Below are 7,067 nucleotides of genomic sequence, written 5' to 3'. Positions count from 1 at the left end.
TTGCAAATAAATCTTAAAATTAACTAGAGAAAATTCTAAACTAGTAGGAAAAATAATCAAATGATTTGGAGTTTCCTATAAAATGTTGGAGCTATTCTATGTTTGTGCAAAAATCTGTCATTAAAATCAAAACAAAAGAAAATGTTTCGGGTGCAATACGCTTTCGCCACAGAGAAACGCATTTGCCGAAACATTCATATGGAAATACGCTTTGCAAAAATAGGAAACGCACCAAGGGAAGTGCGCCACACGAGGCTATGCCTCACTAACCGACAGGTGGGGCCCACCTGTCGGGTCCTTCTCCCACCTGTGCGCGCGAGCCTGGGCAGAGCAGAGTCACACTCCGGCGACGATTGTGGGTGGCATAGGGCATCTCTCGCCACGCTCCACTATGTACACACGCGTGGGAATGAGACGCATCCATTTTTGGAGGCTGGGGCAGCTGCGGAGCTCAAGGTCGAGCGACACTTGAACAACGGCGGAGGGAGTTTTTGTCACCTGGCTTCCTCGGTCTCCGTTGGCTCTCGGCCATGCTCGACGATGGGAACGGGCTCCGAGGGGTCTGGGTAGGCTAGTAGGGTTACTGGGAGGAGGGGTGGGTTTCGGGGCTGCAGGAATCGAACCGGGGCTCGACGGCGGCGTTGATGCCACAGGCGAGCAGAGAAAGCTTTTATGGCTAAATTGGGCGATGGGGAGGGAAGCTACTAGTCTTGGGGGGTTGCTGCTATGCTCAAAGTGCTTGGGGGCTCCTTAAATAGCTAGCAAGAGCCGGTTCCGATGGAGCTTCGGATAAGACCGACGGCGGCATTCACTGGCAAGGGCTCAGGTGCACAAGAGCGGCGGCAGGGCGAAGCAGGGGCAACAGGGCAGGAAGCAGCAGTAGGGGGAAGCGAGGCAGGGGAGGGACCGCGGCTTGCAGGCACTCAGAGGGAGCTTGGCCGGTGCCGGCCATGGCTGGAGCAGAGAAGAGGCCATGGCAATTGCGCTGCTGTTGCACTACGCGCGCAAAGGGCAACGACCGACGGTCGGGGAGGGGTTGGGCTTGGCTCTGCATCAGGCCAAAAGGGCGAGGGCACGGGGACGCGGCGGCTCAGACGTGTGCATGCAAAACGTGCGCTCTTGGTGAACCCACATCATGCACATCACCCGTTCGACGAAATTCCAGGGCGGGAAGATGGGCTCCAAAGCTAGTGCAAACACACAAGGGTAGGCTAGGGGAAGACTGTTGGACATGCTGGTTTGAGTGGAGTGGCAACTCCACAATGCACACTTATACTCATGCCAATTCTGGTCATGCTCCAAGATGTTTGATAAAATGCCAGCGGCTCCAAATGGTCCTTGATGCCCACCAAAATTTCTAGATCAAGGTCTCTCTAGGTGCTAGCAATGGTGGTGAGGTTAGTTTGGCAAAAAATCAAAACTGGCTAATGCAATATTTTGAGAAACAGATTACTGGACAGAAACTTGGGGCTATTATCACATGCATCTACTTTCATCCAATGGGGCTCAAATCCTGCAGTTAAGGTTTTGGTAGGGTTGCAAACAAGCATGCAAAATTTCAAAGCAATTAGAGGAAGGAAAATTAGGGTTGAAGTGTAAAGCACCAAACTGGACCAGAACAAAAAAATGGTTGTACTGCTAAAATTTTACATAGCACATAGTGAGGTTTTGGCATAAAAGTGAATCTCATGCTATACTTGACATCCCTAAATTTTGATGGAATTTATGAAAGAATATTTCTAGGGGTTGTAGTATAAACTCAATTCTGGACCAGATTAGAAAAGCAGTTATTGTGCTTAAAATATTCAAACTATTTGAGTAGGTTTTTGCATTAATGTGACCTAGAAACATCACTGGTCACCTACAAATTTTAATAGAAATTTTAGAAGAATTTATCACTAGGTTGTAGTGCAAATCAGCCCTAAAAGGAACTATAAATTTATTTATGAATAAAAGAAATCTTGGTAAAAATATTAAAAATATATATCCCAAGAATTTACAAGAATAAAATAAATGCTTTTATGCAACTAATCAGGTTCCATCATAATTTATCAAAAATATCTACCTAGGGGGAATATCTTTAGAAAGGGAAAGGAGTGTTTCAAACATTAATTAAAAATCCAGAAATTCAAATTTCAAAAGGACATAGCCAAAATAATATTCTCAACTAATTAAATAAAGAACTCAATTGGTCTCAAGTAGGAGTTCAAGTATAAAAGGTCTTTGAAATGCCAGTTCAAAAGGAATTTTTTGGAAAGAGGCTTTGAAAAGAGCCATAAAGCAAATTGCTTTTCTCAAAAAATTTATTCTAGGCAAAATTTTTCTTTCAGAAAAATATTATTAAAATTTTGGGGTGTGACACCCGTGCACAAGTCCAATGGGTGTGGGGTTCGAATCCTAGGTGTGGCAATATATTTTTGCCTTGTTCTGTTGATTTTCACCCTCTTGTGCGTTTGTTCATAAATGGGTAGTCGCTCCTATTTTTCACCACAAGTCGTGCAGCAGCTCACTCACAACTGCCTTGCTTTCTTGCCCAGGGGGTCCTGCGTTCAAATCTAGTGGACCCCATATTTTTTATTTGTTTTGTTTGTCTTGGTTGCACGTATGGTTTTTTATAGGACCGAATCCACCCTGTTTTGCATGTCCACTTTATTTCAGTTGGTTGTCCCAGTGAGCCAACATCCTGGAGGTCCATGGATCAAATCCCCACAGCCTTTCTTTTATTTTCACCATGTGTATTTATTTTTCTTTTGCATGCATGTTGCATCTATGTCATTTGATCTTGTGTTGCTCGTATCTCTTAGGCCGTAACTCCGTTGGAGATGAGCTATAGATGTAAGCTGACTAGAATGCCTTGTAGAGTCACATGCTTCACCTCTTGCCATGTTTAAACAACATTTAATATTGTCATGTAAATAAATAGGAGTGAACTAAATATTTCAAATGTGGAGTTTCGTCAATATGCAACGAGTTGCATATTGAGCTTCACTTAATGTGTAGTGTTTGATTGTTGTGAATTGACATGCCATGCCTTGCATAATTTAAATGGACATGGATCATATTAGGTTGTGCATCATACCGTGCATTTGTAGTGGTTAATATCGTGTGTTGATGCTTGTTTCCGGTTTGCTTCGCCTCGATAGAGTTCAGCAAGTGTGTCGAAATGTGAGCATCCGTTCGACTAGGTTGGTTTGTCTTCTTCACGGATTCGTTCTTCTTCCAAGCGGAATCACATGCAAGATCATCATTTCCCTAGATATCATTACTATGAATACCATGCTAGTTGTCCCATTTCTTTCGCTATGTCTCACTGCCTACCACATGTTTAATAAGCCTCCCAACATTGCCCTGAAAACCTCTAACCTTTTCACAACCCAACAAACCACTGTTTGGCTATGTTACTGCTTGCTCAACGTTTTGTTGGCTTTAATAGTTGTATGTGCAATGCTTCGATGTGCCAACATGGGTTCCTTGTTATATCACCATATTACTGCTAGTTAATTTAATGCACCTATATACTTGGTAAAATGTGGAAGGTTTGGCCTTCTAGCCTGGTGTTTTGTTCCACCTTTGTCGCCTTAGTTTCGGCTACCGGTGTTATGTTCCATAAATGAGCGCCCCTAACATGCTTGGGGTTGTTATGGGGATCCCCTAAATTTTTCGTTTTTGACAAAACTCATCTGGAAAGGCCCAACATTGGTACTATATTTTCCGAACATTGGTACTACATTGGCCCAACATAATAATACTGAAAAAATATAGGGCGTCATGAACCTGAGGAGTGATTCAACATAATACACAGGGGCCAGTGATGATGGTGTTGGTCCCAACCAGAGTAGCTTAATAGTGCCCTAGGGGCCACTAGGCGTTTGGCGTGGTAACCATCGCTCATCCGGTGTGCCCTAAGAAAGAGATACGCGGCTCCTATCGGGATCGGCGGCACGTCGGGCGGCCTTGCTGGACTTGTTTTACCATTCTGGAGCGTCTCGTGCGTGGGATTCCGAGGATACTTCTCGAGGTTGAGGTTTTCCAATAGGAACTAGAGGAGATCACGGGCTTTTGCTGAGTGAGGATATTCCGGCGTAGCGTGTGGTAGTTTGTGATGGACTAGTTGGAGCACCCCTGCAGGGTTAAATATTTTGGAAAGCCATGCCCGCGGTTATGTGGCTAACTTGCAAACTTTGTTTAACAGCCGGTTCTAGATAACTTGAAATAAACATAATTAAAAACTAGTGAACTGAGTGCGTAACCGTGACTGTCTCTTTCGTGAGCTCCTTCTCCGATCGAGGACACGATGGGGTTATGTCTTACGTAAGTAGTGTTCATGATCATTGATTTGATCATCAGTAGTTCACATTCGCTATGAGTAGATCATGCCACTCTTTTATTCTTGTACTCGTAAGTTAGCCACCTCAAATAAATGCTTAGTTGCTTGCTACAACCTCACTACTTGACCATACCTCACCCATTAAGCTTTGCTAGTCTTGATACCTTTGCAAATGAGATTCTTGAGTCCCTGTGGCTCACAGATTACTACAACAGCAGTTCCGGGTATAGGTAAAGAGTTACTTTGACGTGGGCGCGATGATTGTTCTATTTGGAGCTTCCTTCTTCTTCTTCTTCATCGATCTAGGACGGGTTCCAGGCTGGCAGCCTGGGATAGCAAGGATAGACGTCGTTCTTTTATTGTTTGTTTTCGTCCATAGCCGAACCTTTCTCTTCTTTATGATGATTGATTATGTTATTGTACTCATGTGATCTTGATGTAGCTTGTGGCGAGTGTAAGCCAACTCCTTATACTCATCTTTTCAGTACATGTACTTGTAATGATATCCATTCTTGCGAAACAACGAGATGTGCTTCTATCCCTGTCAAGGCCCTCACGCCAAAATAAGGATAGGATCTCATCTTGGGTGTTGCAACTTTGCTCCATAAATTTTATGTTGGTGTGACAACTTCGTTTAGGTTTGTTATTCACACCATCACTGGAGGGAACTTTTTAATGTGTCACACTTTAGATTCCTATAATGCCATTGAAAGCCTTGTTGGAACACCACCTATTATTGTTAATGAAACCAATTTAAATTTTGAACATGTTATTCAAAGGCTTGATTCTATAGAAAATAAAATGATCACACATGAACCAATTGAGGAGTTAGAAAAGAAACTTCATAATCAGATTACTCAACTCGGGTGTCGCATAGGAATTAGTTTGAAAACTCTAAAGGAAAAGGACACTATTATTGATGGGAGGATAGGAGAAAGTTTGGCTAGAATTGATAAGATGGAGGAGTTCATTGATAAAGTAGCTCAACTTTCACACCTCCTACAACTTATTCTAGCACCTCTCGAAATAGAAGTCCCATGTTCATGTATGTTCCCAAGAGCGTTAGCACACCTCCTACCAAAACAAATGAGGATATAAATGATTAGTGTTTATCCCAACTTTATAAATTTGATCAAAGATTCTATTTCTCCTATCATTCATGGTTGTGTTATTGAGTAGCTTGATGTCAAAGAGGACAACACTTGAAACTATGCATTATGCCTAGATAGGGGCATGAAACAATAGCGCTTCTTGGGAGGCAACCCAATAGTTATATTAATTTTTGCTTTTTAGTGTTTTTTATTTTGTGTTGACATGATTATTGCCTCTATAATGATTATTGTTTTAAGTTTTAATTAGTTTTTGTGCCAAGTAAATCCTTTGGGTTAACTTATTTGATGAGTATGATTGATGTTGTGCAAAAACAGAAAATTTCATCTCAAGTGAAGAATTTTTATTTCTCTGTTTGAGCATGCTAAATCTTGACATTTCTAGAAAATATTTCTTTACAAATTTTCCACGTTGTCCTAATTTTTCATAATTTTTAGAGGTAGAGAAGTATGGGATCTTTACACATTGCTACAAACTATTCTGTTTTAAACAGATTCTGTTTTGCCTGCATTGTTTGCTTGTTTCGATGATGTTATGGATTATATGGGGGCGTATAAGTCATGGATAAGTTAGAATACATTACCTGTTATGCAATTATAAATTAAGAATCAAATTATAACAATACCTAAAGTGTGCAATATGTTTCTTATACTAACGGATCTCACGAAGTCTTGTTGAGTTTTGTGTGATTGAAATTTTCAAGTTTTGAGTGTGATCGCGATAGACCATGGAATAAGGAGTAGCAAGGTCCTAAGCTTGGGGATGAACAAGGCACCCTAAGTAATTTTCCAAGGAATATTCAAGCATCTAAGATTGGGGATGCTCCAGAAGGCATCCCCTCTTTCGTCCCAAACCATCGGTATGTCACTTGGAGCCACATTTTTATTCATCACATGATATGTGTTTTGCTTGGAGCGTCGTTTTCTTTTGTTTTCTTTTACTTTCAGTTTGTCACAATCATCTTTTGCTGGACACACCTATTATAGAGAGACTCACCTTTATTATGATTTGTTAGAATAATCTATGTGCTTCACTTATATCTTTTGAGCATGGCAGTTGCTTTAGTACTTCACTTATATCTTTGCGAGCACGGTGGCGTGTAGATTTTATAGAAATAATTTTCTCTTGTACTTCACTTATATTTATTTGAGAGCTGAATAAATAGTGACGGTAATTTTCATGGGTCATAAGACTATTTAAAAATAATAGGCATTCAATGAATGATAATCAAATCCATCATGTAGCACACATAGAGAAATTGTGAGTTGATAACATTGATATGGTAATATAAAAAAGGTGTAAGTCCATAATTGTTGATTCATATACGTGTTGGGATTAAAAGGGGTGTTAACTTGTTGTTCATCTAAATATTAAAGGGGCATAGTGATGATGTGTGAGCATTCTTATTCCTCATTAAAATCCTAGTGTTGTCTCGAGTAGGGGGCGCGTGGCGGTTAACTCCTACCAACCCCCTCCCTCGGGGCATGTGAGTAGTGCTTTGATATGATAAAACTGATAAAACTTCCCAATAAGTATGTGAGTTCTTTATGACTAATGTCATACCTTGGACATACGCATCTTTACTTTCTCATATTTGCTAGCCTCTTCGGTACCGTGCATAGCCCATTAT

The sequence above is a fragment of the Hordeum vulgare genome, chromosome 7H, assembly GCF_904849725.1.
Source record: "Hordeum vulgare subsp. vulgare chromosome 7H, MorexV3_pseudomolecules_assembly, whole genome shotgun sequence".
Classification (NCBI taxonomy): Eukaryota; Viridiplantae; Streptophyta; class Magnoliopsida; order Poales; family Poaceae; genus Hordeum; species Hordeum vulgare.
Note: the sequence above shows the minus strand (reverse complement) of the source record.